Here is an 18,788-nt window from a genome sequence, read left to right as displayed (position 1 = left end):
ATGCTCTAACGACTTTCAAAGTTAATTGACTTTAAGTGAATTTTTGTTTTGTGATGGTATATTAGCACAAACGTTCTTGAAGCATACAAGAGTCTACTTGAAAATGTTCATTTTGCTAACGCTCCACAGATCAGTAGATTCTCATGTCTGTCCGACCATGCTTAAGTAGAGCATCCTCTTTTGCTTCCTGCGTTCCAGTTATGCTCTTTCACTAAACGTTCCATGCTCCTTCGTATAGAGGAACTGGTAATATTATATGTAATTATTAGTTAAATTGTACTTTTGCATTAAACGTTCCATGCTCTAAGAGGAACTTGTAATAGTATTTAATTCCACTTTCTTTTTGTACTCCTCCAGTTAGTAAAGAGGAACTGGTAATATTATTTTAATTCTGAGTTAATTCTCCATGTTAAATTAATATTATTTAATTCTGAGTTAAATTATACTTTCTTTTGTACTCCCAAACGCTCCATGCTCCTTAGTAAAGAGGAACTTGTAATATCATGTAATTGTGAGTTAAATATACTTTTTTTGGTATTATGCCTTAGAAAGAGGAATTCTGATTGTTAAATTATATATTTTTTTGTATTTCCAAATGCTCCGTGCTCGTAATATTTAGTAAGGAGAATTATATATATATATATATATATATATATATATATATATATATAACTGTAATATATATATGCAATATATATTAAATTATATTTTTGCTATTCCCATGCTCGATTCCCTTTCGAGAACTTGATGTCAGTTAAAAAATGTTTCATTCCTGATGTTATAGATGTACACCAGAGTGGATTGAACGTGATCCTTGACTTCATTCGATATTTATACCACGTCGGATTAAATTTACAAGGAAAAGGTATTGAAGGAAGCCAGTACATCAGATATGGTGTCCCGCAGGGGATAGGGCGAGACCCTGCTGTTTCCTTTCTCTCGAGATTATTCAGCTATTTGTAAAACAGTAACCAATCATTCAGTTACTTTCCACAATTCAATAGTCATCTTTTGTTATCTTATATACTCTTTCAGGTTACCTTAACTTTATTTTAGATCACTTTGTACATTCATTCGGGATACTTTATTGTAAGATAGTAACCCATTCATCCAATTATTTTCAAAAACTCTTTTGTTGCTTTATATTTTATTTTAGGTTATCTTAGACTTTCTTTTAGGTTGCCTTTCACTTGCATTTAGCTTCCTTGCAAACTTAACACTTCCCCCTACGTAATTTCCTTCCGTATTTTCCCATTCTGTTTGTTTTCGCAAATGATTACACACAGAATCCGTGTTCTTTGTCCTTCCTCTCCACCGTGTACCAATTCTTCCTAATTTCCGGTTCCTTTGGTGGCCACGGCGCCGTATAATCAGGCCATTGATTAGGCGAAAGGCAATGGAAGGTTTTCCCTTTTGTCTTTGCTGCCAAATTGCTTCCTCCTCCTCCTCCTCCTCTTCTTCTTCTTCTTCTGCTTCTTCTTCTTCTTCTTTTTTCTTCTTTTTCGTTCCTGGGACGACTCAGGCTAAATTGCTGCCAACTCAGGCTGGTAAATTGTTTTCTTCTTCTTCTTCCTCCTTCGTTCCTCGACTCTTCTTCTTCTTCTTCTTCTTCTTCTTTTTCCTTCGTTCCTGGGACGACTCGGGCTGGTAAATTGTTTCTTCTTCTTCTTCTTCTTCTTTTCCTTCGTTCCTGGGACGACTCGGGCTGGTAAATTGTTTCTTCTTCTTCTTCCCCCTTCGTTCCTGGGACGACTCGGGCTGCTAAATTGTTTCTTCTTCTTCTTCTTCTTCTTTTTCCTTCGTTCCTGGGACGACTCAGGCTGGTAAATTGTTTCTTCTTCTTCTTCCTTCGTTCCTGGGACGACTCGGGCTGCTAAATTGTTTCTTCTTCTTCTTCTTTTTCCTTCGTTCCTGGGACGACTCGGGCTGCTAAATTGTTTCTTCTTCTTCTTCTTCTTCTTCTTCTTCTTCTTCTTCTTCTTCTTCTTCTTTCTTCTAAATTGTTTTTCTTCTTCTTCGTTCCGTTCGACTGGGCTGGATGATTCTGGGAGGACTCAGGCTAAATTGTTTCTTCTTCTTCTTCTTCTTTTCGTTCCACTGGACGACTCAGGCTGGTAAATTGTTTCTTCTTCTTCTTCTTTCGTTTGGGACGACCTAGGATGACTCTGGCTTATAAACTCTTTTTCCTTCGTTCCTGGGACGACTCGGCTGCTAAATTGTTTCTTCTTCTTCTTCTTCCTGGGACGACCCGGGCTGCTAAATTGCTTCTTCTTCTTCTTCTTCCTCTTCTTCTTCTTCTTTTCTTCTTCTTCCTCCGTTCCTGGGATGATTCGGGATGCTAAATTGTTTCTTCTTCTTCTTCTTCTTCTTCTTTCGTTCCTAGGACGACTCGGGCTGCTAAATTGTTTCTTTCTTCTTCTTCTTCTTCTTCTTCTTCTTCTTCTTCTTCTTCTTCTTCTTATTCCTTCGTTCCTGGGACGACCCGGGCTGCTAAGTTGCTTCTTGCTCTTCTTCTTTCATTCCTTGGACGACTCGGGCTAAGAAAGGGGACGAAACGACTCATTACAAAGTCTTATGAGTCTCTCGCGATCGGGGAAAAAAACAAGAGAGTTCGGGATGTCACCCCGACATTTTTGCGGAGATTGTGACGAAGATTGGATTTTTTCTGGTGGGGAGGGGTTTTAGGAGCGGGAGGGGACGGGGGCAGGGTTGAGGTCGTGGTTGTTATTGGGTTGGGGGAGGGGTGTATTGCTCTTATCGTGGTTTATTAAGATAAAATAACAAATTGGGTTGACATTGGGAGGGTGATATGCTCTTATCAAAATAAAAAAAAATAAACCGTTTATGAGCCTCGATGGCTAGATAAAATAAGAGGTCTGTGGAAAGCGAGTTCAAATCTGCAGCGACTGATTAGACATCCCGGGATTATATATGTAATCAACGGATATTCAAATGGGTGTTACAGACTAAATTGTAACAAACAATGACTCTCGCCCTATGGCAACAACTTCTCGCTTGCTGGGAAGAAAGCGAGGTCGGGTATGATGAAACATACGCTATAAGCGATGTAAAAATTGATTAAAAATGCTTACCCCATACAAAAATGGGAAAAATGAATTAAAAAGAAGAATAATAATATATATTATGTATATATATATATATATATATATATATATATATATATATATATATATATATATATATATATATATATATATATATATATATATATATATATATATTACCGTGTATAATTTCGTACAAAGAAATAATTTACAGTAGATGATGATGTAAAAAAATGACTGCTAATATGGAATCATGCACTGAACACCAGCAAATAGTTCAGTTTATCGTAGTTAGTAGCTCCTTTTTAGATAAAAAAAAATATTAAAAACAATTTAATAAACGATTGTAGCTTAGTAGACACTTAGCAAGAATTGTAAAATCATGAAATCTAATTTTGATGAAATTTTACCAACATGACGAACGAAATCATACCAGAAGGCATTTAACTCTCTCTCCCCCTACCATCCTCCCTACTTGCATTACTGTGTGGGATTCCAGACCCTCTGGAAGCTGGACTCCATCACTCTTGAGACGCATTCCAGCCCGTCATCCGTTTCCCGTGATTCCACGTTATTCAGATCCAGTATTGGCTGGATTGAGCTCCTTGGAATTCAGGGCTCCACCAAGCAAGAAGTTCTCGAATAATCATTAAGGCCATGATCTGGAATCGGGCCAAATCTCAGGAATTGGGAATTCCTCTTTTTTAAAAGTTAGTGCCGGTTTGTGGATTAGTTTTTTCTCATATATTTTTGAGGGGCAAATGCAAGGAAAGGTCATATGGCTGGAATTCGATATGGTGCTTAAATAATAATAATAATAATAATAATAATAATAATAATAATAATAATAATAATAATAATAAACCAAATCTGCAAAATTAGTAGCTATTTTCCGAAAGGTATTACATCTGTCAGATTTAGATTTCTGTGCAAAGTGCATAAATATATGCAATCGTTTTTAAAATAATTTCTTCAGTAAATCGTCTAAGGCCGTTGCTCAGTTACTTTGTTTTTCTTAATCCTATTCCTGTAACCTTTTCGCCTTTGCTTTAGTACGCAAATACTTTTTCTCTCTTCTTTACAGATTAAGTAAAGGCAAGGTTTTATGTTTTTATGTCATCGATACGTGGGATTGCAAGGCGCAGCCATCTCCACCTTTCGAACAATTCAGCTATCGTGTGAATCGCCAAGAGTGAAATGAATTTTGTCAATTGCATCGTAATTTTGCACTCATTTCGAATCTTAACTCCAAAGGGGTTTATCTCATTTTACCCCTGTGTGGGTCATATCTACTTACAGTTTTGGTAAATTCCGCCATGCCACGTACGACGTTTCTCTTTTTTGTCCTCATAATGATTTTTTTTTTTTTTTTTTTTTAGTTTTTAGTTTTTCAATTCACGATTACTGCAAATTGCTGAGAACCTTTGATGACTTTTTTAAATGAATCATCTGATGGTGTTAGGTCTCGCCTGATTTTACTTTTGTTACTAGGCCATGATGGATTTCTTTTCATTTCATGTGAAGGACTAAGTTTTCACGTTGGCCAACTGAAAATTTAGACAAGATTAGGTGAGTAATGAGATAGAAATGGGGAGATTATGAGGAACTGTATTTCTTATTATTCTAAATGCAACATTAGATTGCTGTTAAAAATAAAAAAGCTCCACTATATTCCTTGCTTTAATTAAACAAATGTAGCCAAAAAGCAAGAGAGAAGAGAGAGAGAGAGAGAGAGAGAGAGAGAGAGAGAGAAAGCTCCACCATATGCCTTGCTTTGGTTAAATAAACGTAGCCAAAAAGCAATAGAGAGAGCAAGAGAGAGAGAGAGAGAGAGAGAGAGAGAGCTCCACCATATGCCTTGCTTTGGTTAAACAAACGTAGCCAAAAAGCCATAGACAGAGAGAGAGAGAGAGAGAGACAGAGAGAGAGAGAGAGAGAGAGCTCCCCATATGCCTTGCTTTGGTTAAACAAACGTAGCCAAAAAGCAATATAGAGAGAGAGAGAGAGAGAGAGAGAGAGAGAGAGAGAGAGAGAGAGAGAGCTCCACCATATACCTTGCTTTGGTTAAACAAATGTAGCCAAAAAGCAATAGAGAGAGAGAGAGAGAGAGAGAGAGAGAGAGAGAGAGAGAGAGCCACCATATGCCTTGCTTTGATTTAAACAAATGTAGCCAAAATGCAATAGAGAGAGAGAGAGAGAGAGAAAGAGAGAGTAAAAGCAATCCACCATATACCTTTGTTTGTTAAACAAACGTAGCCAAAGCAATGAGAGAGAAGAGAGAGAGAGAGAGAGAGAGAGAGAGAGAGAGAGAGAGAGCTCCACCATATGCCTTGTTTTTGTTTAAACAAATGCCAAAAATGCAATGGAGAGAGAGAGAGAGAGAGAGAGAGAGAGAGAGAGAGAGAGAGAGATCCACCATATGCCGTGCTTTGTTTAAACAAATAGCCAAAAGCAATGGGAGAGAGAGAGAGAGAGAGAGAGAGAGAGAGAGAGAGAGAGAGAGAGCTCCACCATATGCCTTGCTTTGTTTAAACAAATGTAGCAAAAATGCAATGGAGAGAGAGAGAGAGAGAGAAGAGCTCACCATATGCCTTGTTTTGTTTAAACAAAAGCCAAAAAAGCAATGGAGAGAGAGAGAGAGAGAGAGAGAGAGAGAGAGAGAGAGAGAGAGAGAGAGCTCCACCATATGCCTTGCTTTGTTTAAACAAACGTAGCCAAAAAGCAATGGAGAGAGAGAGAGAGAGAGAGAGAGAGAGAGAGCTCCACCATATGCCTTGCTTTGGTTAAACAAATGTAGCCAAAAATGCAATAGAGAGAGAGAGAGAGAGTTTAAACAGAGAGAAAGAGAGAGAGAGCTCCACCATATGCCTTGCTTTGGTTAAACAAATGTAGCCAAAAAGCAATGGAGAGAGAGAGAGAGAGAGAGAGAGAGAGAGAGAGAGAGAGAGAGAGAGAGAGAGAGAGCTCCACCATATGCCTTGCTTTGTTTAAACAAACGTAGCCAAAAAGCAATAGAGAGAGAGAGAGAGAGAGAGAGAGAGAGAGAGAGAGAGAGAGAGCTCCACCATATGCCTTGCTTTGGTTAAACAAATGTAGCCAAAATGCAATAGAGCAGAAGAGCAAGAGAGAGAGAGAGAGAGAGAGAGAGAGAGAGAGAGAGAGAGAGAGCTCCACCATATGCCTTGTTTTGTTTAAACAAGTAGCCAAAAAAGCAATGAGAGAGAGAGAGAGAAAGAGAGAGAGAGCTCCACCATATGCCTTGCTTTGGTTAAACAAATGTAGCCAAAATGCAATAGAGTTCCACTATATTCCTTGCTTTAAAATGTAGCCAAAAAGCAATAGGAGAGAGAGAGAGAGGGGGTTAGGTGTGAAAGCAAATAAAAGTTTGCAAGAAACTTGGAAGCCAAATGTTCATTTCCAAGGTCCTACTGGAGACGTTTTATGGCCTTTGAGATAAGGAAGAGATCAGAAACTGCGAAACTTATTCAAAGAATTGTGGTCCTCTCGCTTTTTTTTTTACTAGGATATCGTAACAGTTCAGAGGGAATGATGACAATAATGGTAATGACAATGACTTGGAATCAGAAAAATGTAAAAAATGATGCACTCTGACGCTCATATACGAATACACACACACACACACACACACATATACATATATATATAAACATACACATATATATATACACACATATATATATATATATATATATATATATATATATATATATATATATATATATATACATATATATATATATATATATATGCATATATATATATATATATATATATATATATATATATATATTAGTATTAATGTGTGTGTGTGTGTGTGTGTTTATAGAGAATTAATGTTATTTTCCTTAATATTTGATCAAGTTATCAGATTTAACAAAAGCAATTAATTAAAGATGATATGTATTAATAAATAGACGAACAGAGAGAGAGAGAGAGAGAGAGAGAGAGAGAGAGAGAGAGATCCCCGATATACAAGGCACTTTGAGTTCCTGGTTTAGAGTATACGGCAAAATCTTAAACATTCGGCGCCCAGGGAATATTTCCATCACCAATGGCTAAGTTTCTGGTATTCTCCACTGTGCCCATTTTTCTTTTTTGTATATTTCTTCCATTTCGCCTATATTCTGTCATAAGGTCCATTATTTTACCGTGTCGATAGTCATGTTATTTGCTTTGTCTTTTTCTTCAAATTTTTCACTTATTTTAGTTTATTTTTTTCTTGCCTCTTTTGCCAGTAGGACCGTTAGAAAAAATTTCTCTAGCCAGTAGGTCCGTTAGAAAAAAATTCTCTTCCAGTAGGATTTAGTTAGAAGAAATTTCCACTCTAGTAGGATAGTTAGAAGCAATTTCCCCAGCCAGTAGGACCATTGAAGAGCCAGTTGAAGAAATTTCTCTTGCCAGTAGGACCGTTAGAAGAAATTTCTTGCCAGTGGTTAGAAGGACCGTTAGAAGAAATTTCTCTTGCCAGTAGGACCGTTGTGAAGAAATTTCTCTGCCAGTGGCATTCTCTTGCCAGGACCGTTAGAAGAAATTTCTCTTGTCAGTAGGACCGTTAGAAGCAATTTCTTGTGCCAGTAAGACTATTAGAAGTCATTTCTCTAGCCAGTAGGGCCCTTAGAAGAAATTTCTCTTGCCAGTAGGACCGTTAGAAGAAATTTCTCTTGCCAGTAGAACCGTTAGAAGAAATTTCTCTTGCCTGTAGGACCGTTAGAAGAAATTTCTCTTGCCAGTAGAACCGTTAGAAGAAATTTCTCTTGCCAAGTAGGACAAATTAGAAGAAATTTCTTGTGCCATTGTTAAGACTATTAGAAATAAAGAAATTTCTCTTTGCCAGTAGAGGGCCAGAAGAAATTCTCACAGTAGAACCGTTAAAAGAAATTTCTCTTGCCAGTAGGACCGTTAGAAGAAATTTCTCTTGCCAGTAGGACCGTTAGAAGAAATTTCTCTTGCCAGTAGAACCGTTAAAAGAAATTTCTCTTGCCAGTAGGACCGTTAGAAGAAATTTCTCTTGCCAGTAGGACCGTTAGAAGAAATTTCTCTTGCCAGTAGGACCGTTAGAAGAAATTTCTCTTGCCAGTAGGACCGTTAGAAGAAATTTCTCTTGCCAGCAGTTAGAAGAAATTTCTCTTGTTAGGGACCGTTAAAGAAATTTCTCTTGCCAGTAGGACCGTTGAAGAAATTTCTTTGCCAGTAGGACCGTTAGAAGAAATTTCTCTAGAAGAAGAAATTTGCCAGTGGGACCGTTAGAAGAAATTTCTCTTGCAGTAGATTGAACCGTTAGAAGAAATTCTCTTGCCAGGGACCAAGTTGAAGAAATTTCTCTCTTGCCAGTAGGAACCGTTAAAAATTTCTCTTGCCAGTAGGACCGTTAGAAGAAATTTCTTTGCCAGTAGACTATGCTAGAAGTGTTTCTCTGCCAGTAGAACCGTTAGAAGAAATTTCTCTTGCCAGTAGGACCGTTAGAAGAAATTTTGCCAGTAGAACCGTTAGAAGAAATTTCTCTTGCCAGTAGGACCGTTAGAAGAAATTTCTCTTGCCAGTAGGACCGTTGAAGAAATTTCTCTTGGAACTGTTAGAAGAAATGCCAGAAGACCGTTAAAAGAAATTTCTCTTGCCAGTAGGACCGTTAGAAGAAATTTCTCTTGCCAGTAGGATCGTTAGAAGAAATTTCTCTTGCCTGGAGGACCGTTAGAAGAAATGCGAAGGTTTTAGGAGTTATTGTACATTGCAGAGATATGGCGGCATGTGGAGGTAATGACGCTTATAAACCGGCTGATACATGTCACTAATGAGTTCACAAATTACAAGATTTTTGGGGACCGATAATTATATTTCAGGATCTCTTGTTGGCATTTTACAAGTGAAATACGTACATACATATATGCATACATAAATACACACATATATGCATGCCTGTATGTATGTATATCACATACAATTGGTCTTGGACATTAGTTATTTCTAAGGTATCGTGAATTCAATATTAAACGACATTTTATGCTGAATGTTTGTGAATAAAGAAGTTTCTCTTTATCTAATAATAGAATATAATATATTGTGTCATGCACGCACACCGTTTATAACAAACGCAAAATGCTTTCAACAGTGTACAGTTTTTTTTTAGATCTCATAACCTATCAGATTAACTCAACACCATTGCCAAAAATATTTCCATTGCGTTCCTTTGCATATACCCCTTTAACCTGAAATTTCCGAGAGGGCCTTTCACTCGCACGAGTGATAGGCCCCGATAATCGATACGCGGAATTACAAAACGAAAAGAGTCGGGGTTTCGCCGGTACAGTCGCTGCCTGTCATCGCATTATGTAAAAGAGATTGCGCATTCGAATCAATTCAGTTACATTTTGCCGTTCTCGATTACGGTAAAAATAAAGGCGATGCCGAAGTGCAGGTTGAATTTTTGGATTGTGATGCGAAATGGGGTATTCTGTCGTATTTACTTTTCAAATGGACCACTTGCTTTCCTTTCCTTGTTATATATATTATATATATATATATATATATATATATATATATATATATATATATATATATATATATATATATATATATATATATATATATATATATATATATATATATGTGTGTGTGTATATATATATAAAACAAAGTATATATATATATATATATATATATATATATATATATATATATATATATATATACAAGACAAGCTGGATATTTTGATATCTATTGAATAGTGACATAGATGGGATTCTCATTCACAAAATGGGCTACAAATTATGACGTAAAGCCGTCTGGTTGGTAAAGGGAGTAAAATATGGGAGTTCATAGCCCTTTTGTTGTGGATAAATGGACATAGAATATACCTTTCGAAAGGATGCTGTGTCAATTAGGTACAAATTTTCTTCAATGCCCGCCTTGTGGTATTAGGCATTGATTTATTTATTATCTTGTGTTTTTGCGAAGATAATGATTATTATCTTTGGGACACTAAATAACAAGAATGGGAAATCGATGATCCACGATTTATTCATATGATATACACAAATCCACACACATATATATATATATATATATATACATATGTGTGTGTATGTATGTTGTAAACGCGTGCGTATTTATTTGCGTGAACCGACGTATGTATTACGCATAACTCTTTATCTCCATAACTATTAAGACATATCTTTATATATATATATATATATATATATATATATATATATATATATATATATATATATATATATATATATATATATATATATATATTGATACATTCTTGATATTTACAAAATTTTACATGAGACTGCTGTAATGTTAAATAAGACAATATGATGTTATTTACATTATTCAGGTATAGCATTATAATTTTTAATGTTAGATGCAACACCTAGACCACTAACTTTCTTGTCACCCACAATGATTTAAGGTACAATGACTCCTTGAACATCAATGACTATCTTTATAACGGAAGTTGTATTATGACAGAGAGCTTCAAGACAAAAAAAAAATTGTGGAAACTAAGTGCTGTAATTCCGAAACATATTAAAAATTCATAACTCATTCCGATTATGAATCGGGTTATTCATTTGCATAAGTAATGAATGGATTATGATATTATACTTTTTCTTTCCAAATGTCTTCTGAAATTTTTGAATTACCCTTATAAAAGAATTTAAAGGTGATATGTCGTCCTTACTCATTCCCTTATTATTATTATTATTATTATTATTATTATTATTATTATTATTATTATTATTATTATTATTATTATTATTATTATATCGAACATTGGAAGTCCGAGGAACGAAAACGGAAAGGGGGAATGTTTTCCAAGGTGAAATTGATCCATAAAAGATATACCAACGAAAAGATAATTAGGGGTGACTAAGAAATTTCCAGTTATCTGCAAGTTTACATTTCATGTTTGAAGATGAAATGATTGAACCTGCTAGAAAATTATGTCATATATGTATGTATGTATATATGTATATGTATATATATATATATATATATATATATATATATATATATATATATATATATATATATATATATATATATATATATATATATATATATATATTTCTGAATTATTGTTACTTAATCCCATACAGGTATGATAGATATTACAAGTCAAATCTGTGTGATATTCTAATTCATTAGGTATGCATTTTCATTACAGCCACAACCAATAGAATACTTCAGTTTCCTCCTTTGCAATATAGATTCCTGATTCTCGAAAGCTTATTTAGACATATTTCCGCAATAATACCATTCCACCGAGTCCAGAATCGAAACCATTCCTTCCGAACAGATCGATGGAGGCAGCGTGTTCTCCCGTAAGCTGTAGCGAGCGAGGGTCCATAACCTGGGAATTTCTAAAGAGGAAATAAACAGGACCGACTTTCGGCAAAAGCTTCCGAAAATACGAATTACTCTCTCTTCTCGACTTTCACGGAAATAGGAGAGAATTTCCCGTAGGGTTTAGAGCTCATGGCGACCTGATTCGTTTGCATATTTATGGGCTTTTTACATCACATATAAGGTCTGTTTCCGCTTCATCTGATTGTTCAAATTGGCGAATAGCTAGGTTTTGTTGGATGTTGTTTTAAAATGGAATGAGATCCTGCTTAATACTGCTAATTGAGGTTTACATTTTACGGAAGTAAACGGTAATGATTCTCTCTCTCTCTCTCTCTCTCTCTCTCTCTCTCTCTCTCTCTCTCTATATATATATATATATATATATATATATATATATATATATATATATATATATATATATATATATATATATATATAATTTTATCACATACAATTGTTCTGTGTATTAGTAGAATTACACAGGAAGAGCTAGGTGATTATAGGAATATAAAAGTACCCAACACACAGATATAAATACACCCGGACTCGTCTGCTCATTGTACGGATACTTGATAATGTATTGTTTGTCCAAGAAAGCTTATAACTTTTGAATAAAAACTCCATTAGATACCATCCAGTTTGAATACAGTCCTTTTAGTATATATATATATATATATATATATATATATATATATATATATATATATATATATATATATAATATATATATATATACATACATATATATATATATATATATATATATATATATATATATATATATATATATATATATGTATATATATATATATATTGTATATACATATATATGTGTATGTGTGTATGAAGGCATTTTCAGAACTATCGTTTGGTGAACATTTCACTGTTTAATCGCATTAAATAAAACGAATCAATCTTAATATTATTAATTCATTGTTACTTTGTTACTCTGTACTGCGATCGGACTTGGTATTAAAAGTTCCTTAAAAAATATAATCTTATTTTATTTGAAAATAGTTTCTAAATATCGTTTTTTTTTTTTTGGTGGGGGCTGAGGGATATTTTTATTTACATATTCAAAGTCCTCTCGAACAAAAGCATTGGCACCTCATTCGTAATTGATATTCTGACACTCGTAAAGGAAGACTGTTTTTCAATTCACAGTTTTGAGAATATTTCATACAAGTTTTATTGCCGCAACTCAAATTGATAAATAGATTGGGAAGACGATTCCTAAGAATTCCTGATTGTTGAAATGTCCCATTCCCAGAGAATTCCTTTAGAAGGAAGATAAAAAACTCAAGAATTTTATATATTCCCCATTCCTGGAAAAGGAGCTATATGTGAAAATTATGTGGCTTTCTCGCAAGGATACCTTCGGAGGAAATGTTTAAAATTTTTCTCATAGGGATAAGCGAAAGATAAAATTTGGTGGCTAAAAAAAATAAGATATTCCATTATTTTTTTCATGGGGATATGCGAAAGAGCAAATTTAGAGGCTAAAGTAGGATAAAATATAAAAAAAAAAATTTTCATGGGGATATTTTTTTTTCATGCGAAAGAGAAAATTCGGTGTTAAAAAGAGAATAAGATATTTCATTTCCACCGAGAGAGAAAAAGAAATTAAATTTGTAGCCCCGGGCATTATAACCATATTCATGGAGTTCTTTGAAATACATAAAAGCAACCCCCCATCCGGCCATTCTATCTCATTTTATTGCTGGCAATTTCTGGTGCTGGGAACATCAGAGCCTTTATTCATTATCATCAGCATTATCATTATTCATTATCATCATTATCATTATTACAGTTATTGTCCTTTTATTTTTGTGTCGTTACTTAGTTCAATTATTTGGTTTTATTGTGTGGTAATTATCGCTATAATCTCCATTCCCTTTCATCCTGCTGAAATTAGCATAGTGGAATGGAAAATAGAATTTAGGTCAAAAGCCAAGCGCTGGGATCTAGGAGGTCACTCAGCGCTGAAACGGAAACTGAGAGTAGAAAGGTTTGAAAGGTGTAACAGGAGGAAAACCTCAAAGCAGTTGCACTATGAAATAATTGTTAGGAGATGTTGGATAGCAAGATGGAAGAAAGATAATATGAATGGAGGTACAGTAAAAGGAATGAAAGGGGTTTGCAGCTAGGGACCTAAGGGACGCTGTAAAGAACCTTTAGTAATGCCCACAGTGCACCGCGTGAGGCGCACTGACGTCACTAACCCCCCTTCCCTACGGGGAGAAATTAGCATGATATCTCGGACTCTATAAGAAACAATCTTGACGAAAAGGTGGAGGGGAGAATATTATCACAGTTTACAATGTTTATTTTCAACGTTTTCCTCCCTTGTGTTATCTTTATTCATCAACACTTTTATTCATTAACATCTTTATCAAAATAAAACTCAAAATAAAACGATTGAAAGAAGGAACAGCATTAAAACCTTCATATACAATTATAGTAAACCAAGAATAGAGAAAAGAATGATTAGAGATATATTCAGTCAAGTTGCATATCTGTAAAGAAACTAATAAGTGATAAATATCCCTGGAATTTCCTTTTCATTCCTATTCATCACATATTACACCATATGTCAATTTCTCTACCAGTAACAATGAGGATTGTTTTTTAATGTAAAAAAGAGGGGTAGATTTGTGCTTTAACTCTCACTCTCTCCCTCCCTGTCTAAAAGGAGAAAGGTAATGCCATTTTAACTGTTGCTCCGTGAAGAAAGGTTTTACTATTATTATTATTATTATTATTATTATTATTATTATTATTATTATTAATAGGCGTGGAAGGCGTCTCACGAGTTACGATTTAAAATCTAAAGTAAATAATAAGCTTCTATATCTATAATTTCAATGTCAATTTGAAAATATTATTATTATTATTTATTATTATTATTATTATTATTATTATTATTATTATTATTATTATTATTATTATTATTATTATGTAGCAGCAGTGGTAGTAATGGTTAAGAGTGATTTATAAATTGGTTTTGTTATGATGAATAAATTCATGTCCCCATATACATCTTTATAATGAATATATGATTGGAAGAGTTAATGAAAAACATTAAAATAGTTGCCTTCACTGATATTGGTGGCTTCTCAATTAATTTTCCTTTGGATTCGAGGCCCGTTGTAATAAGTGTATCAAAAAATTTGAAATAAGTCGATATGTTAACAGGTCATTGTAGCTGTTACAAATATAAGATATAGTTGATGCAAGTAGCAAAGTAGATTGTATATATATATATATATATATATATATATATATATATATATATATATATATATATATATATATATATATATATATATATATATATATATGTGTGTGTGTGTAGATGTGTGTGTTCCAAATTGTATATGTGTATATATATATATATATATATATATATATATATATATATATATATATATATATATATATATATATATATGTTTGTATATATTTGTATATATATATATATATATATATATATATATATATATATATATATATATATATATATATATATATATATATATATATATAATTTACTAGTCACTTTCATCAGATTCATTTTGTCTTATAAGTACCTAAGATGTCCTATTATCAGTTTCTACATACATACATACATACATACATACATACACACATACACATTCGCTCAGTGAAATAAATGCAAAACATCTGAATTGTAATAAAAAGAATATTTAATTCCCAATTTTAAAAAATTATGGATAATATAGAATATAATCCACAGGAAACCTCCAAGAACAGTGGGAATCCCCCGTCATCGCGAACTGATGGCATCCATTTATCTCTGTTATTCGGCGTCTGCGAAATGTCAGCGACAGCGAACCCGTGACGCTGACAAATCTCAGACATTTATTCGAGAACGAAAACAACAGTTCCCCCATCTTTTCGTCTATTTGTCACTGACGCCGCGAACGATGACTTCATCACCATCCCTGGCGACTTTTCATGTGGTTCTCGATGTTCGAAAAACCCTTTAGGCTTGACGGAAAAAAAGATGGATTGTCAAGGGAAACGCTACGCGACAAGTCTTTTGCTTTAGTGTTTTTAGAATCCTGACTGAATTGAATTAGTTCTTCATTGGAGGGGAGGGTAGAGCTCTCGGCTATCACTCCGTTGGCCCAGCGTTCGACTCTCCGACCGGCCAATGAAGAATTAGAAGAATTTATTTCTGGTGGTAGAAATTCATTTCTCGTCATAATGTGGTTCGGATTCCACAATAAGCTGTAGGTCCCGTTACTAGGTAACCAGTTGGTTCTTAGCCACGTAAAATAAATCTAATCCTTCGGGCCAGTCGTAGGAGAGCTGTTAATCAGCTCACTGGTCTGGTTAAACTAAGATATACTTAACTGAATTGAATTGAATATAGAGTTTAGGCCAAAGGCCAAGCACTGGGACCTATGAGGTCATTCAGCCTTGGAAAGGAAATTGATGGTAGAAAGGTCTGAAAGGTGTAACAGGAGGAAAACCTCGCACTTGCACTGAAATATTTGTTAAGAGAGGGTGGATAGTGAGATGGATGAAAGATTTATGAATGAAGGTACGGTAAAAGGAATGAAAGGGGTTGCAGCTAGGGGCCGAAGGGACGCTGCAAACAACCTTTAGTAATGCCTAGAGAGCACCCCGTGAGGTGCACTGACGGCGCTACCCCCCTTCGGGGACGTTTCCTTACTGAAGTGTCTAATTATTATCCTTCCTTGTCATTTGCTTTAGTGTTTCAAGTTTCCTTACTGAAGTGTCGAATTAGTACCCTTCCTTGGACTTGTTGTCCGTGATAATCCTTTCTTTCTCCGGGGCGTTAATTGTAATCTTAATAAACTTATTTTTCTTATTTATCAACTCTATATTTAAACCAAGGAACTCTTCGGTTGCTTGCGGGAACAACTGCAGTCTCTTGATTCCTGTGGAGTATAATTCGGAGTCTTTCCGTATAAAATTTACTTTTAGTTTTCATATATGTGACTGTCTTCCCTGTTCTCTCTCTCTCTCTCTCTCTCTCTCTCTCTCTCTCTCTCTCTCTCTCTCTCTCTCTCTCTCTCTATTTTTATTTTAGCCCATATATGTGGCTGATTTCTTTCTCTCCTCTCTCTCTCTCTCTCTCTCTCTCTCTCTCTCTCTCTCTCTCTCTCTCTCATCTGTCAGTCTATCTGTCTGTCTATTAATCTCTCACACTCTCTCCCCAAGGTTGATTCTTATCTAAATAAATAAATAATAAAACAAGTAAACATTATTATCTTCCCATCGGGTTGAATTCAAGTAATGTATTCCATTCTGATATAAGAAACCGTATTCAATACTTTTGCAATACAGACATTAAGTACGTATTTGAATAGTTGGGGTGGATTTTTTTTTAAGTATTCCTGTTATATTAAATGTCTACACAATGATAATAATGAATAATCACATTCTTTGAAGATCAGGATTAAATAAAATCCTTTCTTGTTTATCAAGTCTTAGTTTATTGTTTTTTTAACAGTGTACCAAGATTTAATACACAATAAAAGGTACCCTGTTTCATCCCCAATTAAAATTATATTAATAATATTTTCGAATTCCCTGTAAGTTACAGAAAAAATAAATCTGTTACTTACTGTAAATTTCTAACAGTATCCCAAGATTTAACTCGCAAGGAAAAAGGATCTATGTTATCATTAATAATAATAATAATAATAATAATAATAATAATAATAATAATATTTTGGAATTCAATTGAAATTATAGAAATACAGAAACCTGTTATTCATTCAAGAAGATTTTAAATAATATTTTCAAATTCTTGAAACGCCTTCCATTCTTATTCATACTGCATAATAATAATGGCAATAATAATAATAATAATAATAATAATAATAATAATAATAATAATAATAATTTTTTCAAATTCGTTGAAATAAAGATATAGAAACCTATTATTCATTTTAGATTTTTAAATCGTAACTCTTGAAACGTTTCCACATCCATATTAATAATAATAATAATAATAATAATAATAATAATAATAATAATTTCAAATTCGCATTGAAATAAAGATATAGAAACCTATTATTCATTTTAGATTTTAAATCGTAACTCTTGAAACGCTTTCCACTCATAATAATAATAATAATAATAATAATAATAATAATAATAATAATAATAATAATAATAATAATAATAATAGTAATAATTTCGAAATCACATTGAAAAAATTATATAGAAACCTATTATTCGTTTTAGATTTTAAATCGTACCTCTTGAAATGCCTTCCACTCCTATTCATAATAATAATAATAATTTCGAAATCACATTGAAATGAAAGATATAGAAACCTATTATTCGTTTCAGAATTTAAATCGTAACTCTTGCAACGCCTTCCACTCCTATTCCGGGTCAGTGACGAGTAAATACTGCAGTTACTGCAATCTGTTGCAAGTCTGTTTACATCCGGAATTCCGCTGCCAGATATCGCGAGGACTTATCAGCTGATGCAAATGAATGGAGTCAGCTGGCGTTCATTTCGCTTCTGCCAGAAGAACCTGCAGAGCTTTGATTGCTTTTGCTTGGTTTTTTATTTCATTTTTTCTTTATTTTTATGTTATTCAGTCGTTATTTTCTTTTTTTTTTTCTTAGGTTAAATTCTGTGCCTTATGTGTACTCCCAGTTTTAAATCTACTTTGATTTAATCGTAGATGTTAATGCATTTGTCTTTTAAGACGTAAAAACAATTAACTATATATATATATATATATATATATATATATATATATATATATATATATATATATATATATATATATCTGTATGTATGTATGTATATGTATATGTATTATATATATGCAATATATATATATATATATATATATATATATATATATATATATATATATATATATATATATATATATATACATATATATATATATATATATATATATATATATATATATATATATATTAATATATATATGTGTGTGTGTAAAAGTGTGTGTGTATCAGTATATATATGTATATGTCCTTTTCATAAATTGCTAATGAATTTTCAAATATTAGCAAATGATTCAAAATTTTCCAACAATATTTTCCATAAATATTGTATTACCAGCGCTAACATTCCTTAGATCAATATCGTGTAATTGATTTTCCTTTATAATAACGCCTACATTCATTTATCAATTTTGCTTAAATATTCTCTCTGAATAAAACGCTTCCTCCGTGTTCGCTAATTACCTCGCGAGGCCGCCAACTTATTTACAATTTTGGGGGTAATCCAACAGACTCGGCTACTTAATTATCGCAAGATAGCCGACCTTGATTCAGGAAAGCGGTGTAATCACGTCTCCA

This window comes from Macrobrachium rosenbergii, chromosome 23, assembly GCF_040412425.1.
Source record: "Macrobrachium rosenbergii isolate ZJJX-2024 chromosome 23, ASM4041242v1, whole genome shotgun sequence".
Classification (NCBI taxonomy): domain Eukaryota; kingdom Metazoa; phylum Arthropoda; class Malacostraca; order Decapoda; family Palaemonidae; genus Macrobrachium; species Macrobrachium rosenbergii.
This window is presented reverse-complemented; position numbering follows the sequence as displayed.